General features: G+C 37.0%; 1 pseudogene; it reads left to right on the top strand.

The window, feature by feature from the left end:
* The first annotated feature begins 2,883 nt into the window (after positions 1–2,883).
* On the top strand, positions 2,884–3,069 carry LOC123869968 (annotated as a pseudogene).
* Positions 3,070–8,901: the final 5,832 nt, after the last annotated feature.

Raw genomic sequence — 8,901 nt, 5'->3', positions numbered from 1 at the left:
TATTCTAATGAAACAAAATTAAAAAATGTAATATGTATATTGTATATTTTGTCGATATAAAGTCTGATAATAATCTGGATTAGTGCAGTAACTTCATTTTTCGCCCGCGAAATTCTCGCAGGAATTGATATAAGCCCCAAACATGACATATAAATATTCAGCACAAAATTCCTCTCTTCCGGTTTTTCATGGGTTATTCATTTTTAATTAGTGAATGTAAATGACGGATTGAATATATCTGTGTGCTCGGCCAAATTGTTAAGCCAGATTATGTATGGTCTAATTTCTGGGAAGTTTCCATGTTTTATTCATTTGGTTTATATGCATTTAATATAAGTTATTATTTTTATGCATAGGGCTTGCAAAGCCATCATCATCTTTTTCATAATTGATCTCAGTAGTAAATCACTATTATTTTCTTTTATACTAAAACTAGAGGATGCCCGCGACTTCGTCCACGTGGAATTAGGTTTTCAAAGATCCCGTGGGAACTTTTTGATTTTCCGGGATAAAAAGGAGCCTATATCCATCCCCGGGATATAAGCTAACTCTGTGTCAAAGATTAGAATCGGTTTAACTGTTGGGCCGTGAAAAGGTAGCAGACAGACAGACATACACACTTTCGCATTTATAATATTAGTATGGATTTCGATTCGATTTATTCAATTCAATTTTATTTATTTGTTGTTAGGTATGATTGGCGGGGCTAACAATTTTAATTTAGAAATATTATAAAATATGTATAGCAGTTTGTGTTGTTATAGGCGTATGAAACATATGATTTGCTCGTCATACCTCGTTTTCGTAACCAAATAAATTATCTTGGGCGGTAATCATCCGCCATCAAAGAGTCAAAGACATTTACCAAAAGAATAAATTTAATACCGCTATTGCAAACATTTTTACCTATACTAATATTTTCATCTAAAGCTCTGGCAACAACCGCGCGGGGTACGGGATGTGATGCACAATGCGAATCTATACTTGCATTGCAGGTGTAAAGTGGTCGAGTAGGTGTATATGGTTAAATGTCATGGGAAGCTACTGCCGCGCGGCTGACGTTCCCGTTTTGCAGTCGTTTTAATTTAAAAGCATTTTTTCACTAGAAATCTGCTCATCCGCAAGTTCAAGTAGTTGTTATTGACAGAATTCTGTATGTATTTGGCAAATAACTGAGGTACAATCGCACTGCAATAATTTTCTTGCTTTGTCGCATCTGTAACATTTTAATATTATCTCTGGCATCATCATCGGACCGCAAGCTGTAACAATAACAAATTGTAATTTCATATCTGAATTATTCATAAGCTATTCGAACGAATCCCCGCCACGTCCCAATTCGGAATATCTCCACAGTAGCTACGGCTCGATGATTTTCATGTACGTGAGCGCGGTTTTGTGAATAAGGTGATACTGTAGGTATCCGGCGCGGGTGATTCACCAACTCAGTGATTAACTGACTGACTGAACGATAGCCACCATGCTCATTCGACATGTATTTTTAATCTTTTGGGAAATTAAGTTAAGTCTTCTCATCGTTAATTCCTCAGTGCCTGAAAGCAAAAGTCTTTAACCAGTGTGTCCTTCTCGTCCTCACCTATGCTGTTGAAAGACTAACATAAGGCCTTGTCCACAAATTCAAAATTTCTCAGCGAGCTATGGAGAGTGCTATATTAGGAGTTTCCCTGAGGGATAAGATCCGAAATGAGGAGATTCGCAAGAGAACCAAGGTCACTAACATAGCCTATTAGCAAGCTGAAGTGGCAGGGGGCAGGCCATTCCTGTCGTAGAGGCGATGGCCATTGGAGCCGGAAAGTCCTTGAGTCGAGACCGCGTATAAACAAGCGTAAGTAGTGTGGGACGCCCTGCAGCAAGATGGATCGACGATATAAAGCGACTGGCAGGAAGTGGCTGGATGAGGAAGGACCGGGTCTGGTGGCGCTCTTTAGGGAAGGCCTATGTCTAACAATGGACTTCCACAGGCTGATGATGATGATGATATTGAGGATTGAAGGTTATCTACGAAAATATTTCAATATCACACGGTGAAGCAACAATGTAGAGCCAATCTCAGATGTGTGCCGACTAATTATTTATTATTGTTACTTAGGTTTTGAGGGTAAATAATATTCCAAAAAATCTGCTCCGTATGTAGATAGGTATTCCAACAAAGTTATTTTGTTGCCAACAAAATCTGCGCCACTCCGGGTTTCATGTGCACGGTGAATGCAAAAGTTTTTAGAAGCTAAAAGCTTAGATAACCGCACGAATTCTCTCACCCTCACCACCTTTTTGGCGATCTCTATGGTTGAGTGGTGAGCGTTGTAACTGTATAAATAAGAGGTTCTCGGTTCGATTTTCCATTGGATTAATTTTAGAATGTATAATTTATAAATTGCCTCGTTGATAGTCTACTGGCTAAGACGTCGGCCGGCTATTTATTAACCCCCGACCCAAAAAGAGGGGTGTTATAAGTATTATACCGATTTTAAATTTGTTTTTTTTTTTGTTTGAAAGGTGACTTGATCAAGAGTGTTCTTTTAGCTATATCCAAGAAAATCGGTTCTGCTGTTTGACGGTTATCAGCTCTTTTCTAGTTACTGTAACTTTCACTTGTCAATTGAAAATTTATAACACCCCCGGGTGATATAAATTTTTAATTTACACTTGTAGTTTTATACCGAACACGTTTCACTATCTTTTCAGTAAAACGTTTCATTTCTGCTAATCCGCACTTGGCTAGCATGGTGGACTGTGGCCTAAATTCTTCTCATTCTGAGAGACCCTTACTAGTAGTGGGCCAGCGATGGCTTGAGATGCTGAATACATGATGATGATCCTGATTATATGCTGGATATTTCTTTAACGATTAAATACAATATAATACTTAACTGACGTAGGGGATACCGTGATCAAGAAGGCGGTTCCCACAAATCGAGGCCCAAGGTTCCATTGCACTGCGGCTGGGTTGACCTCTGCGATAATGCCTAATGTGTGTGCCTAAATAAATGCCTAAATAACTCAGACGCGTAATTTTTGTTGGTGGGGACTGTGTACGCGCCGTCTACTTAGTATTTAAAAAATCGCCGAGCTGCTTGATTGCGATAGAATGACAGCTACAATGTCACGATCGCAATCACTTCTGATTTGTTGACGCTCGCTCATTAGTGGCTTCAATGCATTGTTGCAACAAGAGCACCATATTTTTAGCCAATCACAACAATTGCGACTGTAATTAATAAATTGATGCAGGTTTTCCGTAATCGAGCGTCAGTTGTAATCCGTTTTTAGGGTTCCGTTCCTCAGAAGGAAAAACGGAACCCTTATAGGATCACTTTGTTGTCTGCCTGTCTGTCTGTTTGTCAAGAAACCTATAGGGTACTTCCCGTTGTCCTAGAATCATGAAATTTGGCAGGTAGGGAGGTCTTATAGCACAAGTAAAGAAAACCACGAATTTGTGGTTACAACATTAAAAAGAAAATTAAAATGTGTTTCAATTTTCAAAGTAAGATAACTAACTATACCAAGTGGGGTATCATATGAAAGGGCTTTACTTGTACATTCTAAAACAGATTTTTATTTATTTTTATGTATGATAGTTTTTGATTTATCGTGCAAAATGTTGGAAAAAATACCCGAGTACGGAACCCTCAGTGCGCGAGTCTGACTCGCACTTGGCCGGTTTTACTTGTGGGTTGGAAATCTTAAAGTGAAAATTTCACTATGTTGGCTTTCGTAAAATTTCCTTACACATATCTAACACGAAATGCTTGGTAAAATCTCTTGCAGCGGACGCCTGTTTATTTTGCCACGCTATTCGTATGACTTTCCTGCATGACGCGACGCTAAGAGCAGAGCAATGCCTGTGGTAGACAATACAAAGTGTGACATATTATATGCGAAGCTGAATTATCTCTGATGGACGGTCTCGGTTTAGGAGACGAGGCAAAATGTTGAGTTAATGTATTAAACGGCATTGAAACAGACTGAGTTTGAGTGTATGGGATAGAGAATGGCGTCGATTCTGATTCTATAAACTTAATTTACAGTATCTGCGTCTTTTTCTTTTTAATATTGCTAAAAAGGAGCAAAGCAATATAAAAATTAGGACTCAGACTATAAGTAAGATTACGTTATTTTTTTTTGCGTGCTTTAAAGCGTCTGGCGCAAATTACGGCCCACGGGAGGTGCTGGCAGTAGATATTGATTATTATTGATTATTCTGTTAGATATTTATATTAAAACAAATCTATCCTCTTCATATTAATCATTATTATTAGTACAGATTATGTAGGTACTTATGTAGGTAAAATAGTTTTTCACTCACACCATTTCATTTCTTATTTTCTTTTCTAGTTTTTCATGAAAGTAGATGGTACTGCCGAGAGAATTTTAAATTCGAAAATAGCAAACATTTTGTTTAAAATCTTTTGCATTCAGACAATATTTCCACGGGAGCTTATAATTGAGATTCCGAGAAATTTATAAGTTTATGAGTTAAAAAATACACAAAAGAATTTCAAGTACTGAATAAGTTATTCAAAAATGATAAAATAAACTGGTAAATTAAATACTATCTGCAATGGTTTTATTTGGTTACACGAAACCCGATTATTTACTGAAAACAATGAAATGGATTTTCAACCTGCCAATTTAACATGACTTTACGCATGGTCATTTTCAGTTTATAAATGAAAAAACCGGCCAAGTGCGAGTCAGACTCGTGCACCGAGGGTTCCTTACTCAAATATTTTCCCGACATTTTACACGATAAATGAAAAACTAATATGCTTAAAAATAAATAAAAATCTGTTTTAGAATGTACAAGTAAAGCCCTTTCATATGATATCGCACTTGGTCTATCTTACTTTGAAAATTAAAACTCTTTTTAATTTTTTTTTTCAGATAAAAGTTAGCCATTGACTGCAATCTCACCTGGTGGCAAGTGATGATGCAAGCGGATGGAAGATCTAAGTCTACTGGAAATTTTGACATCCCATACTACCCTATAATTTATAAAAATTGCTACCATTATGTACCTACATAGATGGAAAGGGTCATGCCCTTTAGTAATGACGAATACGAAGAAAAGAGAGATATTAATTCAGTTTCGAGTGACGTTGTTTGAATGTAATTCTGAATTGGGGTGAATTCAGTTTAAACCAATAAATGTTACAAGCCAAATTGGTATGTTCGGTTTGTGGTTGACAATTAAAGGAATTGCTTTAAATTGTATGGGTGATGCTTAATTTATTTTCAATGAAATCCAATTTCCATAACAACAATGTAAATTCCCGCAGGAAAGGTCTCGATGGTCAGCACGAAGTAATGTGCCTACTGCATATTTCCGGGCTAACTGCTAACCTAGAAGATGATATGGGGGAGATTGGAACGCCCTTCCAGCTTCCGTTTTTTCTATCACTATGTCAAAAATAAATTATTATTATTCCTAAGGTACTATTAAATAGGGAGTCTTTCAAAATTCGTAAAATCCACGTCCTCTGTTACCTATTTATCTATTGATCTTTCTATGAAATTATCTATTTAACTATAAAGGCTGGGACACACCAAACGCGTATGCAGCACGTACACGTGACCACGCGCGTAGTGACGCGCGTGAATCCATAGACATGACAGCACGCATTACGTCTACGCGAACGTTCACGTCACGCAAGCGGTATGCCACATCTCATACAGTTCCATACATTACAACGTCATGGTACGCGCTACGTCTACGCTTACGTGCTGCATACGCGTTTGGTGTGTCCCGGCTTTAAAAGTACGTCAAACTACGTCAAACGTTTATGACGTCAGATCTGTGTATTTCATACAACCTCCCTTAACGTTTGATAAAAGTCGCTAATTTGACTAGTAGTCATCATCCCCAATGTAATATTACGGAACTCTAAAAAAACATTATTATTACGTGTGGCTCGAACACACCCTACCGACACGCAGAAGTCTATAGGGATTTTTACTTCCCGAAAAATCGCAGCTTTGGTAAAACGTCAATAAGTAGCGTCACCACAGACCCGATGTACCTCTCATGGGAGCTTCCTGGCTTACCTTTTCCGGCTGGTCAGAATGAGTTTGCGAGAGTTTACGTGGCGAGAAACACGGAGGCTGCAAGGCATTCCATACCTTACCAGAAACGTCGAAAAAACTTTTCGTGCGAGCAGATTAGATGTCGACCACATTTATGGATCCCAGTTATTTTTCAAGACTACACAAAAAACGAGGTGACAAATTAAAAAACGTTTCATTTCATAATATTCAACCAAGGTGCAAAGAAATAAATTCCAAGATTGTACAAACAAATAAATTTTCCGACTCAGCTTAGAGACAGTAAGTTCTGAAAAATAAAAGCTCCGTAGAAAGAACAAAATGTAGTTTCACAACATAGATTCAGGGAGAAATATGGATGGAGTCATCGCGAGCAGACATGTTTATTTATATAAGTGAAGCCCAGCTAGCTCATATGGTTCTAGTTTTTATTAACCCCCAACCCAAAAAGACGGGTGTTATAAGTTTGACGTGTGTATCTGTGTATCTGTCTGTGGCATCGTAGCTCCTAAACTAATGAACCGATTTTGATTTGGTTTTTTTTGTTTGAAAGATGGCTTAATCGAGAGTGTTCTTAGCTATAATCGAAGACAATCAGTTCAGCCGTTTGAAAGTTATCAGCTCTTTTTTAGTTTTCTTATAGAGGTTTTTGTGTGTGTTTTGTGTATGAAAATCTCGAAATCTTTCCTAGTGAGAGTCTATGTCAGAGAGAAAACCTAAACGTAAAACTCAAGTGGTTTGGAGCTGTACATTAATATGCCATTCAGTCAGTTCTCTTATTAATTAAGTATTCACTATCAATAAATTTGAGCAATTCAAACTGCCGCAAAGTAACTTGCTGCGAGTATTTACATAGAGTACATAACTTGCCAGAGTCGATTTCTGCAGATTTTATTGCTAGTGGACATGCCTTATATTATGTACTAGAGGATACCCGCGACTTCGTTCGCGTGGATGTAGGTTTTTAAAATTCTCGTGGGAACTCTTTGATTTTCCAGGATAAAAAGTAGCCTATGTGCTAATCCAGGGTATAATCTATCTCCATTCTAAATTTCAGCCCAATCCGTCCAGTAGTTTTTGCGTGAAGGAGTAACAAACATACACACACACACACACACACACACACACACACACACACACACACATACAAACTTTCTCCTTTATAATATTAGTGTGATATGAGTACATAAAGAAGAAGAGAGCTTATAAGTCACTCGGCTTCCTCACAAATGTTTCATTTTCTGTCTGTTCTTTTTCAGTACACTGTGCTTTACGAAAGAATATTCTTAAGATGCTTGTAAAAGATTCTGTAGCGTCCGGTCTACGATATTATGTTTTTTAAGCGCTTTTCTTTTCATTCTAAAAATAGTCGTACCTATTCACTTCACTTTTATAACCGCACAGTAAAAGTGTACCTACATTTTTCTCTCTTTTATTATTAAAAGTATATAATTATATATCGTTTTATTTTAAGTCTTTGAGTTACCTGAAAAATAACGGGTAACATATTATTATAACAGATATTCACGTCGTATGAAAAAAGTTGCCAAATAAATAAACTCTAAGTTAGAAAAGTTTCAGAAGAAAACAAAAGTTCCAGACGCTTGCATCGAACTAATTTAGTGAGCGACGACTCTATTCAGCACAAAGAGTGCTAAGTCATATAAGGAACAGTTTGTTTGTTAGTTTGTTCGTTTTATCAGGTTTTCGCACCTTAAAAGGAAAAAAGGAACTCTTATAGGATCACGTTGTTGTCTGTGTGTCTGTCTGTTTGTCATGTCTGTCAAAAAACCTATAGAGTACTTTCCGTTGACCTAGAATCGTGAAATTTGGCAACACAAGGCAAAATATCCGAAAATCTCGAATTTTTCAACTTTCAAAGTAAGAGAGCACTATTACACTATACCGAGTGGGGTATCTATCACAAATGAAATGGCTTTACCTGTACGTTCTAAAACAGATTTTTATTTATTTCAATCCATAATAGTTTTTGATTTATCTTAATGAGTTTACAGAACATGATACGTGCTCTAAAATTTCGACTTTAAAAGCTTTAGTAGTTTCTGAATAAATTGGCATACAGACATACAGATGGACTGGATGACGTTAGTCATAAGTCAGGGTTCCTTAAATTATTACGGAACCCTAAAAATTAAATATAGGTACCTACAATACTTGGTTTGCAAAGGTGGTCAAATCTTTTGGTTAGGTATCTCGTAATAGACCAATATACTCGTATTTTGTAGTTACCATTAAAATACTATTTGATTCACTGATGTTGTATTTCGTCGAATCGTAAAATTATGTTTTTGCCTACGAGGATTTTGCCTTTACATTTCAGCAATCTTTTGCAAAAATTTACTGTCCTAAGTTTATTTTTCAGAATTCTTCTTCTAAAAAGGTCCTGTTAAATAAAAAAAAACCGAAAGCTTTCTGTTTCTATTCAAATAAAAACACCCGAAGTCTTATACAAAAGGCAAAAGCGAGACCCACATGAACAAGATTAGTTCTGAAGAAGTTTATTTATAAGCACGAGAAAATTCAATCTCCCTATCTCGCCGAGCCAAGTAAAGACCCTCTAGTTGAAATGAACGTACAAAGTCCCTCTCAATAAGTTAGGAGGGATATTAACGCGGATGCGAACTGTTTCAGTAATGTCCGCAGTCTCACAATCATACAGTTGGCTAACAATAAAAATACTCTATCTATATAGCTGTGGTTATGACATCCGCCTCCTAATTGGAAGTTGGGGGTTTGATTCCGGGCACATACCTCCAACTTTTCGGGTTATGTGCGTTTGAAGTAATTAAATATCATTTGCATTAACGGCAAAGGAAA

This window comes from Maniola jurtina, chromosome 11 (assembly GCF_905333055.1).
Source record: "Maniola jurtina chromosome 11, ilManJurt1.1, whole genome shotgun sequence".
Taxonomy (NCBI): Eukaryota; Metazoa; Arthropoda; class Insecta; order Lepidoptera; family Nymphalidae; genus Maniola; species Maniola jurtina.
The sequence above is the reverse complement of the archived record's forward strand: the minus strand, read 5'-3'. Positions and strand labels throughout refer to the sequence as shown.